The following is a 17711-nucleotide window of genomic DNA, read 5'->3' as shown; positions in this document are numbered from 1 at the left end:
GGTGATGTATGAATGTAACATTTTCACAAATTTGAATAAGTTTGATTTGATACAAGATGTATGAAGTTGACCCAAAAAAATGACATCATATTTTGGAGGGGATAAAAATCTCACGACACAATTGGGTAGTCCTCACGGCACACGGGTTGAAAACCACTGAGCCAAGCCACGGTGCTTCTTGGCTTTGCACGGCCACTGAGACTGCCAGGGAAAGACGGTGAGGAGCTTCCCTTCGGTAGCTCAGTTGTTAGAGCGGAGGACTGTAGGTTTAAGGCAGCGGGCACCCTTAGGGCGCTGGTTCAATTCCGTCTCGAAGGAAGCCGTGCTTATGGTTTGGCGTCGGTTTTGGACGAGCTCCCAAATGTCAAGCCATTGGAATTGCATGAGGACAAGGAGAAAACCCCGGCAATTCGGATTTGTTGTCGAGAACTCGCATTGCCCAAACATCTCGTATTGCATGTGACCCTTTTCACCCTGAGCCCAGTTTTCTAAACCGGCCAGAAAGCGGTCTGGAACAATCATGAAGCCAACACATTGTGAAGCACTTCACTGAAGCCCGGGTAGCTCAGCCGGTAGAGCATCAGACTTTTAATCTGAGGGTCCAGGGTTCAAGTCCCTGTTCGGGCGCAGTGTTGAGACCTTGTTGACCGAGGGCCATGATGGTGAAAAGCCTGGACGGCCTTCCTCGGAACAATGAGATACGCAGTTGAGTCTAGGCGAGGTGTCCTGTCCTCTTTGCTTCCTTCGGCAAATATCCAGCCTGGCCAGTGTTGTCTTCCAGAGGCAAGTCAAGCCAGGAACTCTGAGAGATGTTTTTGCTGTTGACGACGTGTCACTTTAGAACAGGACAACATGCATCTCTACTTGACTTGGCACAATCTGTGAGGGTTGGGCCAACACAACCTACTCAATGTGTCCACACATTTGCTGGCGTCTTGAAATACTTGGAATCACCTGTGGCCCCATACCATGCAGAAGTCCACAGCTATGCGTGTCAGCATGCACTGCTCCTCATCCCCAATGTGCCACTTGTAAGAACTGTGTAAAAAGCGACAGAGAACGTGATCAGCAAAGAAACACAATTCCCCTGAGAACGACAATCATCATGCCGATCGTAATCTCAGTGCATACCTGGATGCCCAACAAGCCAAGCCAGTGGTTCCCAAGCGTTTTAATGCCACGGCACACTTTGCTGAGACCAAAAACCTTTGCGGCGCACCAACATGGAAAAAAAAAAAGGATTTACTAGGTATTGTCTCACCTGAATGGCAACAGGCTGCTAAAACTATTATCACACGCACATTGCATGTTAACGTATGTCAGTAAGGGAGTAATTAAAAGGGCAAATGTGTGAAGTGCAAGGAGTGGCCTTTAGTGGTTAGGTAAAAAAGTAGACAGACAAACTAAATAATTACTTGATGCAAATCATTTATTTAGTGCAGACAGACCAAGACCAGACACAATAAACTATTCGCAGTAAATATAAATTCACAGCAAAGTAGGTTCAGTTCACAATATCCTATAACAAGCTCTATTCAACACAGTGGTTAAACGTTACAAAGGGCATTAGAATTGTTGAAAAACAATAGCACACGGATCAAACATGCTATCCCCGCCGTTTTATTCGATTTGATTAGACGTTTCGCGACCGAAACGTTTTGTGTGCGGACTGAACGCACACCTGAGCCGAGCACGATCACAATACATATCCACAGTTAATCTAAGCGGTATCGTATTGTAACCGTTTCGGTTTGTTATCAACCCTTCCGGATCCAAAACCAGGAGTCAGACACCCTTTTCGGTGGACACGCTGTTGACTTCTCACAAGCACCATCCGCCTTCACAGAGGCAGCGCTAGCAGTGGAAAGAACGAAGAACTGCAGGAGAAACGCCGGGGCTATTTAGAGCCCGATTATTCATCGCAGAGGGGGGAAACCAAAGTCAAATGAGACTTAGAGGAACAGGAGACATCCAACAACAGTACACAACGGTACAGTACACAATCAATACATAACAATGAACAGGCCCTTAATTCACTCTTTACAGTCCTTTCTCTTATCTCCCAGCAGCCCCTACGGAGATGGCCGCATATTAATCGAGAGGGGCGGTGCTGCCTCTCCATCTCCGTTACAGTATCAAAAAATTAAGCCTACCAAAAGGGCAAGAACAAACACATTGAATAATATTGATAAAATCGATTTCGTTCACCAGTCCAACTTAGAACAAGGACAAGCAGAGTTCAAGATGAAAAGGAATTCACCATCTGTCCCCTTAATCAATTGCCTTTCAGTACCACTGATAGCACTGCGACTCAGTGTAGGTGTGCGTTCAGTCCGGCAAACACAACATTTCAGTTATGAAACGCTTTCTACAGGTGATGTATGAATGTAACATTTTCACAAATTTGAATAAGTTTGATTTGATACAAGATTTATGAAGTTGACCCAAAAAAATGACATCATATTTTGGAGGGGATAAAAATCTCACGACACAATTGGGTAGTCCTCACGGCACACGGGTTGAAAACCACTGAGCCAAGCCACGGTGCTTCTTGGCTTTGCACGGCCACTGAAACTGCCAGGGAAAGGCGGTGAGGAGCTTCCCTTCGGTAGCTCAGTTGCTAGAGCGGAGGACTGTAGGTTTAAGGCAGCGGGCACCCTTAGGGCGCTGGTTCAATTCCGTCTCGAAGGAAGCCATGCTTATGGTTTGGCGTCGGTTTTGGACGAGCTCCCAAATGTCAAGCCATTGGAATTGCATGAGGACAAGGAGAAAACCCCGGCAATTCGGATTTGTTGTCGAGAACTCGCATTGCCCAAACATCTCGTATTGCATGTGACCCTTTTCACCCTGAGCCCAGTTTTATAAACCGGCCAGAGGCAAGTCAAGCCAGGAACTCTGAGAGATGTTTTTGCTGTTGACGACGTGTCACTTTAGAACAGGACAACATGCATCTCTACTTGACTTGGCACAATCTGTGAGGGTTGGGCCAACACAACCTACTCAATGTGTCCACACATTTGCTGGCGTCTTGAAATACTTGGAATGACCTGTGGCCCCATACCATGCAGAAGTCCACAGCTATGCGTGTCAGCATGCACTGCTCCTCATCCCCAATGTGCCACTTGTAAGAACTGTGTAAAAAGCGACAGAGAACGTGATCAGCAAAGAAACACAATTCCCCTGAGAACGACAATCATCATGCCGATCGTAATCTCAGTGCATACCTGGATGCCCAACAAGCCAAGCCAGTGGTTCCCAAGCGTTTTAATGCCACGGCACACTTTGCTGAGACCAAAAACCTTTGCGGCGCACCAACATGGAAAAAAAAAAAGGATTTACTAGGTATTGTCTCACCTGAATGGCAACAGGCTGCTAAAACTATTATCACACGCACATTGCATGTTAACGTATGTCAGTAAGGGAGTAATTAAAAGGGCAAATGTGTGAAGTGCAAGGAGTGGCCTTTAGTGGTTAGGTAAAAAAGTAGACAGACAAACTAAATAATTACTTGATGCAAATCATTTATTTAGTGCAGACAGACCAAGACCAGACACAATAAACTATTCGCAGTAAATATAAATTCACAGCAAAGTAGGTTCAGTTCACAATATCCTATAACAAGCTCTATTCAACACAGTGGTTAAACGTTACAAAGGGCATTAGAATTGTTGAAAAACAATAGCACACGGATCAAACATGCTATCCCCGCCGTTTTATTCGATTTGATTAGACGTTTCGCGACCGAAACGTTTTGTGTGCGGACTGAACGCACACCTGAGCCGAGCACAATCACAATACATATCCACAGTTAATCTAAGCGGTATCATAATGTAACCGTTTCGGTTCGTTATCAACCCTTCCGGATCCAAAACCAGGAGTCAGACACCCTTTTCGGTGGACACGCTGTTGACTTCTCACAAGCACCATCCGCCTTCACAGAGGCAGCGCTAGCAGTGGAAAGAACGAAGAACTGCAGGAGAAACGCCGGGGCTATTTAGAGCCCGATTATTCATCGCAGAGGGGGGAAACCAAAGTCAAATGAGACTTAGAGGAACAGGAGACATCCAACAACAGTACACAACGGTACAGTACACAATCAATACATAACAATGAACAGGCCCTTAATTCACTCTTTACAGTCCTTTCTCTTATCTCCCAGCAGCCCCTACGGAGATGGCCGCATATTAATCGAGAGGGGCGGTGCTGCCTCTCCATCTCCGTTACAGTATCAAAAAATTAAGCCTACCAAAAGGGCAAGAACAAACACATTGAATAATATTGATAAAATCGATTTCGTTCACCAGTCCAACTTAGAACAAGGACAAGCAGAGTTCAAGATGAAAAGGAATTCACCATCTGTCCCCTTAATCAATTGCCTTTCAATAGCACTGCGACTCAGTGTAGGTGTGCGTTCAGTCCGGCAAACACAACATTTCAGTTATGAAACGCTGTCTACAGGTGATGTATGAATGTAACATTTTCACAAATTTGAATAAGTTTGATTTGATACAAGATGTATGAAGTTGACCCAAAAAAATGACATCATATTTTGGAGGGGATAAAAATCTCACGACACAATTGGGTAGTCCTCACGGCACACGGGTTGAAAACCACTGAGCCAAGCCACGGTGCTTCTTGGCTTTGCACGGCCACTGAGACTGCCAGGGAAAGGCGGTGAGGAGCTTCCCTTCGGTAGCTCAGTTGTTAGAGCGGAGGACTGTAGGTTTAAGGCAGCGGGCACCCTTAGGGCGCTGGTTCAATTCCGTCTCGAAGGAAGCCGTGCTTATGGTTTGGCGTCGGTTTTGGACGAGCTCCCAAATGTCAAGCCATTGGAATTGCATGAGGACAAGGAGAAAACCCCTGCAATTCGGATTTGTTGTCGAGAACTCGCATTGCCCAAACATCTCGTATTGCATGTGACCCTTTTCACCCTGAGCCCAGTTTTCTAAACCGGCCAGAAAGCGGTCTGGAACAATCATGAAGCCAACACATTGTGAAGCACTTCACTGAAGCCCGGGTAGCTCAGACGGTAGAGCATCAGACTTTTAATCTGAGGGTCCAGGGTTCAAGTCCCTGTTCGGGCGCAGTGTTGAGACCTTGTTGACCGAGGGCCATGATGGTGAAAAGCCTGGACGGCCTTCCTCGGAAAAACAATGAGATACGCAGTTGAGTCTAGGCGAGGTGTCCTGTCCTCTTTGCTTCCTTCGGCAAATATCCAGCCTGGCCAGTGTTGTCTTCCAGAGGCAAGTCAAGCCAGGAACTCTGAGAGATGTTTTTGCTGTTGACGACGTGTCACTTTAGAACAGGACAACATGCATCTCTACTTGACTTGGCACAATCTGTGAGGGTTGGGCCAACACAACCTACTCAATGTGTCCACACATTTGCTGGCGTCTTGAAATACTTGGAATCACCTGTGGCCCCATACCATGCAGAAGTCCACAGCTATGCGTGTCAGCATGCACTGCTCCTCATCCCCAATGTGCCACTTGTAAGAACTGTGTAAAAAGCGACAGAGAACGTGATCAGCAAAGAAACACAATTCCCCTGAGAACGACAATCATCATGCCGATCGTAATCTCAGTGCATACCTGGATGCCCAACAAGCCAAGCCAGTGGTTCCCAAGCGTTTTAATGCCACGGCACACTTTGCTGAGACCAAAAACCTTTGCGGCGCACCAACATGGAAAAAAAAAAAGGATTTACTAGGTATTGTCTCACCTGAATGGCAACAGGCTGCTAAAACTATTATCACACGCACATTGCATGTTAACGTATGTCAGTAAGGGAGTAATTAAAAGGGCAAATGTGTGAAGTGCAAGGAGTGGCCTTTAGTGGTTAGGTAAAAAAGTAGACAGACAAACTAAATAATTACTTGATGCAAATCATTTATTTAGTGCAGACAGACCAAGACCAGACACAATAAACTATTCGCAGTAAATATAAATTCACAGCAAAGTAGGTTCAGTTCACAATATCCTATAACAAGCTCTATTCAACACAGTGGTTAAACGTTACAAAGGGCATTAGAATTGTTGAAAAACAATAGCACACGGATCAAACATGCTATCCCCGCCGTTTTATTCGATTTGATTAGACGTTTCGCGACCGAAACGTTTTGTGTGCGGACTGAACGCACACCTGAGCCGAGCACGATCACAATACATATCCACAGTTAATCTAAGCGGTATCGTATTGTAACCGTTTCGGTTTGTTATCAACCCTTCCGGATCCAAAACCAGGAGTCAGACACCCTTTTCGGTGGACACGCTGTTGACTTCTCACAAGCACCATCCGCCTTCACAGAGGCAGCGCTAGCAGTGGAAAGAACGAAGAACTGCAGGAGAAACGCCGGGGCTATTTAGAGCCCGATTATTCATCGCAGAGGGGGGAAACCAAAGTCAAATGAGACTTAGAGGAACAGGAGACATCCAACAACAGTACACAACGGTACAGTACACAATCAATACATAACAATGAACAGGCCCTTAATTCACTCTTTACAGTCCTTTCTCTTATCTCCCAGCAGCCCCTACGGAGATGGCCGCATATTAATCGAGAGGGGCGGTGCTGCCTCTCCATCTCCGTTACAGTATCAAAAAATTAAGCCTACCAAAAGGGCAAGAACAAACACATTGAATAATATTGATAAAATCGATTTCGTTCACCAGTCCAACTTAGAACAAGGACAAGCAGAGTTCAAGATGAAAAGGAATTCACCATCTGTCCCCTTAATCAATTGCCTTTCAGTACCACTGATAGCACTGCGACTCAGTGTAGGTGTGCGTTCAGTCCGGCAAACACAACATTTCAGTTATGAAACGCTTTCTAAAGGTGATGTATGAATGTAACATTTTCACAAATTTGAATAAGTTTGATTTGATACAAGATTTATGAAGTTGACCCAAAAAAATGACATCATATTTTGGAGGGGATAAAAATCTCACGACACAATTGGGTAGTCCTCACGGCACACGGGTTGAAAACCACTGAGCCAAGCCACGGTGCTTCTTGGCTTTGCACGGCCACTGAGACTGCCAGGGAAAGGCGGTGAGGAGCTTCCCTTCGGTAGCTCAGTTGTTAGAGCGGAGGACTGTAGGTTTAAGGCAGCGGGCACCCTTAGGGCGCTGGTTCAATTCCGTCTCGAAGGAAGTCGTGCTTATGGTTTGGCGTCGGTTTTGGACGAGCTCCCAAATGTCAAGCCATTGGAATTGCATGAGGACAAGGAGAAAACCCCGGCAATTCGGATTTGTTGTCGAGAACTCGCATTGCCCAAACATCTCGTATTGCATGTGACCCTTTTCACCCTGAGCCCAGTTTTATAAACCGGCCAGAGGCAAGTCAAGCCAGGAACTCTGAGAGATGTTTTTGCTGTTGACGACGTGTCACTTTAGAACAGGACAACATGCATCTCTACTTGACTTGGCACAATCTGTGAGGGTTGGGCCAACACAACCTACTCAATGTGTCCACACATTTGCTGGCGTCTTGAAATACTTGGAATGACCTGTGGCCCCATACCATGCAGAAGTCCACAGCTATGCGTGTCAGCATGCACTGCTCCTCATCCCCAATGTGCCACTTGTAAGAACTGTGTAAAAAGCGACAGAGAACGTGATCAGCAAAGAAACACAATTCCCCTGAGAACGACAATCATCATGCCGATCGTAATCTCAGTGCATACCTGGATGCCCAACAAGCCAAGCCAGTGGTTCCCAAGCGTTTTAATGCCACGGCACACTTTGCTGAGACCAAAAACCTTTGCGGCGCACCAACATGGAAAAAAAAAAAGGATTTACTAGGTATTGTCTCACCTGAATGGCAACAGGCTGCTAAAACTATTATCACACGCACATTGCATGTTAACGTATGTCAGTAAGGGAGTAATTAAAAGGGCAAATGTGTGAAGTGCAAGGAGTGGCCTTTAGTGGTTAGGTAAAAAAGTAGACAGACAAACTAAATAATTACTTGATGCAAATCATTTATTTAGTGCAGACAGACCAAGACCAGACACAATAAACTATTCGCAGTAAATATAAATTCACAGCAAAGTAGGTTCAGTTCACAATATCCTATAACAAGCTCTATTCAACACAGTGGTTAAACGTTACAAAGGGCATTAGAATTGTTGAAAAACAATAGCACACGGATCAAACATGCTATCCCCGCCGTTTTATTCGATTTGATTAGACGTTTCGCGACCGAAACGTTTTGTGTGCGGACTGAACGCACACCTGAGCCGAGCACGATCACAATACATATCCACAGTTAATCTAAGCGGTATCGTAATGTAACCGTTTCGGTTCGTTATCAACCCTTCCGGATCCAAAACCAGGAGTCAGACACCCTTTTCGGTGGACACGCTGTTGACTTCTCACAAGCACCATCCGCCTTCACAGAGGCAGCGCTAGCAGTGGAAAGAACGAAGAACTGCAGGAGAAACGCCGGGGCTATTTAGAGCCCGATTATTCATCGCAGAGGGGGGAAACCAAAGTCAAATGAGACTTAGAGGAACAGGAGACATCCAACAACAGTACACAACGGTACAGTACACAATCAATACATAACAATGAACAGGCCCTTAATTCACTCTTTACAGTCCTTTCTCTTATCTCCCAGCAGCCCCTACGGAGATGGCCGCATATTAATCGAGAGGGGCGGTGCTGCCTCTCCATCTCCGTTACAGTATCAAAAAATTAAGCCTACCAAAAGGGCAAGAACAAACACATTGAATAATATTGATAAAATCGATTTCGTTCACCAGTCCAACTTAGAACAAGGACAAGCAGAGTTCAAGATGAAAAGGAATTCACCATCTGTCCCCTTAATCAATTGCCTTTCAGTACCACTGATAGCACTGCGACTCAGTGTAGGTGTGCGTTCAGTCCGGCAAACACAACATTTCAGTTATGAAACGCTGTCTACAGGTGATGTATGAATGTAACATTTTCACAAATTTGAATAAGTTTGATTTGATACAAGATGTATGAAGTTGACCCAAAAAAATGACATCATATTTTGGAGGGGATAAAAATCTCACGACACAATTGGGTAGTCCTCACGGCACACGGGTTGAAAACCACTGAGCCAAGCCACGGTGCTTCTTGGCTTTGCACGGCCACTGAGACTGCCAGGGAAAGGCGGTGAGGAGCTTCCCTTCGGTAGCTCAGTTGTTAGAGCGGAGGACTGTAGGTTTAAGGCAGCGGGCACCCTTAGGGCGCTGGTTCAATTCCGTCTCGAAGGAAGCCGTGCTTATGGTTTGGCGTCGGTTTTGGACGAGCTCCCAAATGTCAAGCCATTGGAATTGCATGAGGACAAGGAGAAAACCCCTGCAATTCGGATTTGTTGTCGAGAACTCGCATTGCCCAAACATCTCGTATTGCATGTGACCCTTTTCACCCTGAGCCCAGTTTTCTAAACCGGCCAGAAAGCGGTCTGGAACAATCATGAAGCCAACACATTGTGAAGCACTTCACTGAAGCCCGGGTAGCTCAGACGGTAGAGCATCAGACTTTTAATCTGAGGGTCCAGGGTTCAAGTCCCTGTTCGGGCGCAGTGTTGAGACCTTGTTGACCGAGGGCCATGATGGTGAAAAGCCTGGACGGCCTTCCTCGGAAAAACAATGAGATACGCAGTTGAGTCTAGGCGAGGTGTCCTGTCCTCTTTGCTTCCTTCGGCAAATATCCAGCCTGGCCAGTGTTGTCTTCCAGAGGCAAGTCAAGCCAGGAACTCTGAGAGATGTTTTTGCTGTTGACGACGTGTCACTTTAGAACAGGACAACATGCATCTCTACTTGACTTGGCACAATCTGTGAGGGTTGGGCCAACACAACCTACTCAATGTGTCCACACATTTGCTGGCGTCTTGAAATACTTGGAATCACCTGTGGCCCCATACCATGCAGAAGTCCACAGCTATGCGTGTCAGCATGCACTGCTCCTCATCCCCAATGTGCCACTTGTAAGAACTGTGTAAAAAGCGACAGAGAACGTGATCAGCAAAGAAACACAATTCCCCTGAGAACGACAATCATCATGCCGATCGTAATCTCAGTGCATACCTGGATGCCCAACAAGCCAAGCCAGTGGTTCCCAAGCGTTTTAATGCCACGGCACACTTTGCTGAGACCAAAAACCTTTGCGGCGCACCAACATGGAAAAAAAAAAAGGATTTACTAGGTATTGTCTCACCTGAATGGCAACAGGCTGCTAAAACTATTATCACACGCACATTGCATGTTAACGTATGTCAGTAAGGGAGTAATTAAAAGGGCAAATGTGTGAAGTGCAAGGAGTGGCCTTTAGTGGTTAGGTAAAAAAGTAGACAGACAAACTAAATAATTACTTGATGCAAATCATTTATTTAGTGCAGACAGACCAAGACCAGACACAATAAACTATTCGCAGTAAATATAAATTCACAGCAAAGTAGGTTCAGTTCACAATATCCTATAACAAGCTCTATTCAACACAGTGGTTAAACGTTACAAAGGGCATTAGAATTGTTGAAAAACAATAGCACACGGATCAAACATGCTATCCCCGCCGTTTTATTCGATTTGATTAGACGTTTCGCGACCGAAACGTTTTGTGTGCGGACTGAACGCACACCTGAGCCGAGCACGATCACAATACATATCCACAGTTAATCTAAGCGGTATCGTATTGTAACCGTTTCGGTTTGTTATCAACCCTTCCGGATCCAAAACCAGGAGTCAGACACCCTTTTCGGTGGACACGCTGTTGACTTCTCACAAGCACCATCCGCCTTCACAGAGGCAGCGCTAGCAGTGGAAAGAACGAAGAACTGCAGGAGAAACGCCGGGGCTATTTAGAGCCCGATTATTCATCGCAGAGGGGGGAAACCAAAGTCAAATGAGACTTAGAGGAACAGGAGACATCCAACAACAGTACACAACGGTACAGTACACAATCAATACATAACAATGAACAGGCCCTTAATTCACTCTTTACAGTCCTTTCTCTTATCTCCCAGCAGCCCCTACGGAGATGGCCGCATATTAATCGAGAGGGGCGGTGCTGCCTCTCCATCTCCGTTACAGTATCAAAAAATTAAGCCTACCAAAAGGGCAAGAACAAACACATTGAATAATATTGATAAAATCGATTTCGTTCACCAGTCCAACTTAGAACAAGGACAAGCAGAGTTCAAGATGAAAAGGAATTCACCATCTGTCCCCTTAATCAATTGCCTTTCAGTACCACTGATAGCACTGCGACTCAGTGTAGGTGTGCGTTCAGTCCGGCAAACACAACATTTCAGTTATGAAACGCTGTCTACAGGTGATGTATGAATGTAACATTTTCACAAATTTGAATAAGTTTGATTTGATACAAGATGTATGAAGTTGACCCAAAAAAATGACATCATATTTTGGAGGGGATAAAAATCTCACGACACAATTGGGTAGTCCTCACGGCACACGGGTTGAAAACCACTGAGCCAAGCCACGGTGCTTCTTGGCTTTGCATGGCCACTGAGACTGCCAGGGAAAGGCGGTGAGGAGCTTCCCTTCGGTAGCTCAGTTGTTAGAGCGGAGGACTGTAGGTTTAAGGCAGCGGGCACCCTTAGGGCGCTGGTTCAATTCCGTCTCGAAGGAAGCCGTGCTTATAATTTGGCGTCGGTTTTGGACGAGCTCCCAAATGTCAAGCCATTGGAATTGCATGAGGACAAGGAGAAAACCCCGGCAATTCGGATTTGTTGTCGAGAACTCGCATTGCCCAAACATCTCGTATTGCATGTGACCCTTTTCACCCTGAGCCCAGTTTTCTAAACCGGCCAGAAAGCGGTCTGGAACAATCATGAAGCCAACACATTGTGAAGCACTTCACTGAAGCCCGGGTAGCTCAGACGGTAGAGCATCAGACTTTTAATCTGAGGGTCCAGGGTTCAAGTCCCTGTTCGGGCGCAGTGTTGAGACCTTGTTGACCGAGGGCCATGATGGTGAAAAGCCTGGACGGCCTTCCTCGGAAAAACAATGAGATACGCAGTTGAGTCTAGGCGAGGTGTCCTGTCCTCTTTGCTTCCTTCGGCAAATATCCAGCCTGGCCAGTGTTGTCTTCCAGAGGCAAGTCAAGCCAGGAACTCTGAGAGATGTTTTTGCTGTTGACGACGTGTCACTTTAGAACAGGACAACATGCATCTCTACTTGACTTGGCACAATCTGTGAGGGTTGGGCCAACACAACCTACTCAATGTGTCCACACATTTGCTGGCGTCTTGAAATACTTGGAATCACCTGTGGCCCCATACCATGCAGAAGTCCACAGCTATGCGTGTCAGCATGCACTGCTCCTCATCCCCAATGTGCCACTTGTAAGAACTGTGTAAAAAGCGACAGAGAACGTGATCAGCAAAGAAACACAATTCCCCTGAGAACGACAATCATCATGCCGATCGTAATCTCAGTGCATACCTGGATGCCCAACAAGCCAAGCCAGTGGTTCCCAAGCGTTTTAATGCCACGGCACACTTTGCTGAGACCAAAAACCTTTGCGGCGCACCAACATGGAAAAAAAAAAAGGATTTACTAGGTATTGTCTCACCTGAATGGCAACAGGCTGCTAAAACTATTATCACACGCACATTGCATGTTAACGTATGTCAGTAAGGGAGTAATTAAAAGGGCAAATGTGTGAAGTGCAAGGAGTGGCCTTTAGTGGTTAGGTAAAAAAGTAGACAGACAAACTAAATAATTACTTGATGCAAATCATTTATTTAGTGCAGACAGACCAAGACCAGACACAATAAACTATTCGCAGTAAATATAAATTCACAGCAAAGTAGGTTCAGTTCACAATATCCTATAACAAGCTCTATTCAACACAGTGGTTAAACGTTACAAAGGGCATTAGAATTGTTGAAAAACAATAGCACACGGATCAAACATGCTATCCCCGCCGTTTTATTCGATTTGATTAGACGTTTCGCGACCGAAACGTTTTGTGTGCGGACTGAACGCACACCTGAGCCGAGCACGATCACAATACATATCCACAGTTAATCTAAGCGGTATCGTATTGTAACCGTTTCGGTTTGTTATCAACCCTTCCGGATCCAAAACCAGGAGTCAGACACCCTTTTCGGTGGACACGCTGTTGACTTCTCACAAGCACCATCCGCCTTCACAGAGGCAGCGCTAGCAGTGGAAAGAACGAAGAACTGCAGGAGAAACGCCGGGGCTATTTAGAGCCCGATTATTCATCGCAGAGGGGGGAAACCAAAGTCAAATGAGACTTAGAGGAACAGGAGACATCCAACAACAGTACACAACGGTACAGTACACAATCAATACATAACAATGAACAGGCCCTTAATTCACTCTTTACAGTCCTTTCTCTTATCTCCCAGCAGCCCCTACGGAGATGGCCGCATATTAATCGAGAGGGGCGGTGCTGCCTCTCCATCTCCGTTACAGTATCAAAAAATTAAGCCTACCAAAAGGGCAAGAACAAACACATTGAATAATATTGATAAAATCGATTTCGTTCACCAGTCCAACTTAGAACAAGGACAAGCAGAGTTCAAGATGAAAAGGAATTCACCATCTGTCCCCTTAATCAATTGCCTTTCAGTACCACTGATAGCACTGCGACTCAGTGTAGGTGTGCGTTCAGTCCGGCAAACACAACATTTCAGTTATGAAACGCTGTCTACAGGTGATGTATGAATGTAACATTTTCACAAATTTGAATAAGTTTGATTTGATACAAGATGTATGAAGTTGACCCAAAAAAATGACATCATATTTTGGAGGGGATAAAAATCTCACGACACAATTGGGTAGTCCTCACGGCACACGGGTTGAAAACCACTGAGCCAAGCCACGGTGCTTCTTGGCTTTGCATGGCCACTGAGACTGCCAGGGAAAGGCGGTGAGGAGCTTCCCTTCGGTAGCTCAGTTGTTAGAGCGGAGGACTGTAGGTTTAAGGCAGCGGGCACCCTTAGGGCGCTGGTTCAATTCCGTCTCGAAGGAAGCCGTGCTTATGGTTTGGCGTCGGTTTTGGACGAGCTCCCAAATGTCAAGCCATTGGAATTGCATGAGGACAAGGAGAAAACCCCGGCAATTCGGATTTGTTGTCGAGAACTCGCATTGCCCAAACATCTCGTATTGCATGTGACCCTTTTCACCCTGAGCCCAGTTTTCTAAACCGGCCAGAAAGCGGTCTGGAACAATCATGAAGCCAACACATTGTGAAGCACTTCACTGAAGCCCGGGTAGCTCAGACGGTAGAGCATCAGACTTTTAATCTGAGGGTCCAGGGTTCAAGTCCCTGTTCGGGCGCAGTGTTGAGACCTTGTTGACCGAGGGCCATGATGGTGAAAAGCCTGGACGGCCTTCCTCGGAAAAACAATGAGATACGCAGTTGAGTCTAGGCGAGGTGTCCTGTCCTCTTTGCTTCCTTCGGCAAATATCCAGCCTGGCCAGTGTTGTCTTCCAGAGGCAAGTCAAGCCAGGAACTCTGAGAGATGTTTTTGCTGTTGACGACGTGTCACTTTAGAACAGGACAACATGCATCTCTACTTGACTTGGCACAATCTGTGAGGGTTGGGCCAACACAACCTACTCAATGTGTCCACACATTTGCTGGCGTCTTGAAATACTTGGAATCACCTGTGGCCCCATACCATGCAGAAGTCCACAGCTATGCGTGTCAGCATGCACTGCTCCTCATCCCCAATGTGCCACTTGTAAGAACTGTGTAAAAAGCGACAGAGAACGTGATCAGCAAAGAAACACAATTCCCCTGAGAACGACAATCATCATGCCGATCGTAATCTCAGTGCATACCTGGATGCCCAACAAGCCAAGCCAGTGGTTCCCAAGCGTTTTAATGCCACGGCACACTTTGCTGAGACCAAAAACCTTTGCGGCGCACCAACATGGAAAAAAAAAAAGGATTTACTAGGTATTGTCTCACCTGAATGGCAACAGGCTGCTAAAACTATTATCACACGCACATTGCATGTTAACGTATGTCAGTAAGGGAGTAATTAAAAGGGCAAATGTGTGAAGTGCAAGGAGTGGCCTTTAGTGGTTAGGTAAAAAAGTAGACAGACAAACTAAATAATTACTTGATGCAAATCATTTATTTAGTGCAGACAGACCAAGACCAGACACAATAAACTATTCGCAGTAAATATAAATTCACAGCAAAGTAGGTTCAGTTCACAATATCCTATAACAAGCTCTATTCAACACAGTGGTTAAACGTTACAAAGGGCATTAGAATTGTTGAAAAACAATAGCACACGGATCAAACATGCTATCCCCGCCGTTTTATTCGATTTGATTAGACGTTTCGCGACCGAAACGTTTTGTGTGCGGACTGAACGCACACCTGAGCCGAGCACGATCACAATACATATCCACAGTTAATCTAAGCGGTATCGTATTGTAACCGTTTCGGTTTGTTATCAACCCTTCCGGATCCAAAACCAGGAGTCAGACACTCTTTTCGGTGGACACGCTGTTGACTTCTCACAAGCACCATCCGCCTTCACAGAGGCAGCGCTAGCAGTGGAAAGAACGAAGAACTGCAGGAGAAACGCCGGGGCTATTTAGAGCCCGATTATTCATCGCAGAGGGGGGAAACCAAAGTCAAATGAGACTTAGAGGAACAGGAGACATCCAACAACAGTACACAACGGTACAGTACACAATCAATACATAACAATGAACAGGCCCTTAATTCACTCTTTACAGTCCTTTCTCTTATCTCCCAGCAGCCCCTACGGAGATGGCCGCATATTAATCGAGAGGGGCGGTGCTGCCTCTCCATCTCCGTTACAGTATCAAAAAATTAAGCCTACCAAAAGGGCAAGAACAAACACATTGAATAATATTGATAAAATCGATTTCGTTCACCAGTCCAACTTAGAACAAGGACAAGCAGAGTTCAAGATGAAAAGGAATTCACCATCTGTCCCCTTAATCAATTGCCTTTCAGTACCACTGATAGCACTGCGACTCAGTGTAGGTGTGCGTTCAGTCCGGCAAACACAACATTTCAGTTATGAAACGCTGTCTACAGGTGATGTATGAATGTAACATTTTCACAAATTTGAATAAGTTTGATTTGATACAAGATGTATGAAGTTGACCCAAAAAAATGACATCATATTTTGGAGGGGATAAAAATCTCACGACACAATTGGGTAGTCCTCACGGCACACGGGTTGAAAACCACTGAGCCAAGCCACGGTGCTTCTTGGCTTTGCACGGCCACTGAGACTGCCAGGGAAAGGCGGTGAGGAGCTTCCCTTCGGTAGCTCAGTTGTTAGAGCGGAGGACTGTAGGTTTAAGGCAGCGGGCACCCTTAGGGCGCTGGTTCAATTCCGTCTCGAAGGAAGCCGTGCTTATGGTTTGGCGTCGGTTTTGGACGAGCTCCCAAATGTCAAGCCATTGGAATTGCATGAGGACAAGGAGAAAACCCCGGCAATTCGGATTTGTTGTCGAGAACTCGCATTGCCCAAACATCTCGTATTGCATGTGACCCTTTTCACCCTGAGCCCAGTTTTCTAAACCGGCCAGAAAGCGGTCTGGAACAATCATGAAGCCAACACATTGTGAAGCACTTCACTGAAGCCCGGGTAGCTCAGCCGGTAGAGCATCAGACTTTTAATCTGAGGGTCCAGGGTTCAAGACCCTGTTCGGGCGCAGTGTTGAGACCTTGTTGACCGAGGGCCATGATGGTGAAAAGCCTGGACGGCCTTCCTCGGAACAATGAGATACGCAGTTGAGTCTAGGCGAGGTGTCCTGTCCTCTTTGCTTCCTTCGGCAAATATCCAGCCTGGCCAGTGTTGTCTTCCAGAGGCAAGTCAAGCCAGGAACTCTGAGAGATGTTTTTGCTGTTGACGACGTGTCACTTTAGAACAGGACAACATGCATCTCTACTTGACTTGGCACAATCTGTGAGGGTTGGGCCAACACAACCTACTCAATGTGTCCACACATTTGCTGGCGTCTTGAAATACTTGGAATCACCTGTGGCCCCATACCATGCAGAAGTCCACAGCTATGCGTGTCAGCATGCACTGCTCCTCATCCCCAATGTGCCACTTGTAAGAACTGTGTAAAAAGCGACAGAGAACGTGATCAGCAAAGAAACACAATTCCCCTGAGAACGACAATCATCATGCCGATCGTAATCTCAGTGCATACCTGGATGCCCAACAAGCCAAGCCAGTGGTTCCCAAGCGTTTTAATGCCACGGCACACTTTGCTGAGACCAAAAACCTTTGCGGCGCACCAACATGGAAAAAAAAAAAGGATTTACTAGGTATTGTCTCACCTGAATGGCAACAGGCTGCTAAAACTATTATCACACGCACATTGCATGTTAACGTATGTCAGTAAGGGAGTAATTAAAAGGGCAAATGTGTGAAGTGCAAGGAGTGGCCTTTAGTGGTTAGGTAAAAAAGTAGACAGACAAACTAAATAATTACTTGATGCAAATCATTTATTTAGTGCAGACAGACCAAGACCAGACACAATAAACTATTCGCAGTAAATATAAATTCACAGCAAAGTAGGTTCAGTTCACAATATCCTATAACAAGCTCTATTCAACACAGTGGTTAAACGTTACAAAGGGCATTAGAATTGTTGAAAAACAATAGCACACGGATCAAACATGCTATCCCCGCCGTTTTATTCGATTTGATTAGACGTTTCGCGACCGAAACGT

The 17711-nt window shown here is 45.9% G+C and overlaps 6 non-coding genes across 6 annotated transcripts; all 6 read left to right on the top strand.

The window, feature by feature from the left end:
- The first annotated feature begins 554 nt into the window (after positions 1 to 554).
- On the top strand, positions 555 to 627 carry trnak-uuu (transfer RNA lysine (anticodon UUU)). The gene has a single exon. It is a non-coding gene; the product is annotated as a tRNA-Lys (tRNA).
- Positions 628 to 5011: 4384 nt separating this feature from the next.
- trnak-uuu (transfer RNA lysine (anticodon UUU)) lies at positions 5012 to 5084 on the top strand. Its single transcript has one exon. It is a non-coding gene; the product is annotated as a tRNA-Lys (tRNA).
- A 4396-nt stretch (positions 5085 to 9480) lies between these two features.
- Positions 9481 to 9553, top strand: trnak-uuu (transfer RNA lysine (anticodon UUU)). Its single transcript has one exon. It is a non-coding gene; the product is annotated as a tRNA-Lys (tRNA).
- Positions 9554 to 11856: 2303 nt separating this feature from the next.
- Positions 11857 to 11929, top strand: trnak-uuu (transfer RNA lysine (anticodon UUU)). The gene has a single exon. It is a non-coding gene; the product is annotated as a tRNA-Lys (tRNA).
- A 2303-nt stretch (positions 11930 to 14232) lies between these two features.
- trnak-uuu (transfer RNA lysine (anticodon UUU)) lies at positions 14233 to 14305 on the top strand. The gene has a single exon. It is a non-coding gene; the product is annotated as a tRNA-Lys (tRNA).
- A 2303-nt stretch (positions 14306 to 16608) lies between these two features.
- On the top strand, positions 16609 to 16681 carry trnak-uuu (transfer RNA lysine (anticodon UUU)). The gene has a single exon. It is a non-coding gene; the product is annotated as a tRNA-Lys (tRNA).
- The last annotated feature ends 1030 nt before the right edge of the window (positions 16682 to 17711 follow it).

The sequence above is a fragment of the Amia ocellicauda genome, unplaced genomic scaffold (assembly GCF_036373705.1).
Source record: "Amia ocellicauda isolate fAmiCal2 unplaced genomic scaffold, fAmiCal2.hap1 HAP1_SCAFFOLD_127, whole genome shotgun sequence".
NCBI classification, from domain to species: Eukaryota; Metazoa; Chordata; class Actinopteri; order Amiiformes; family Amiidae; genus Amia; species Amia ocellicauda.
The sequence above is the reverse complement of the archived record's forward strand: the minus strand, read 5'-3'. Positions and strand labels throughout refer to the sequence as shown.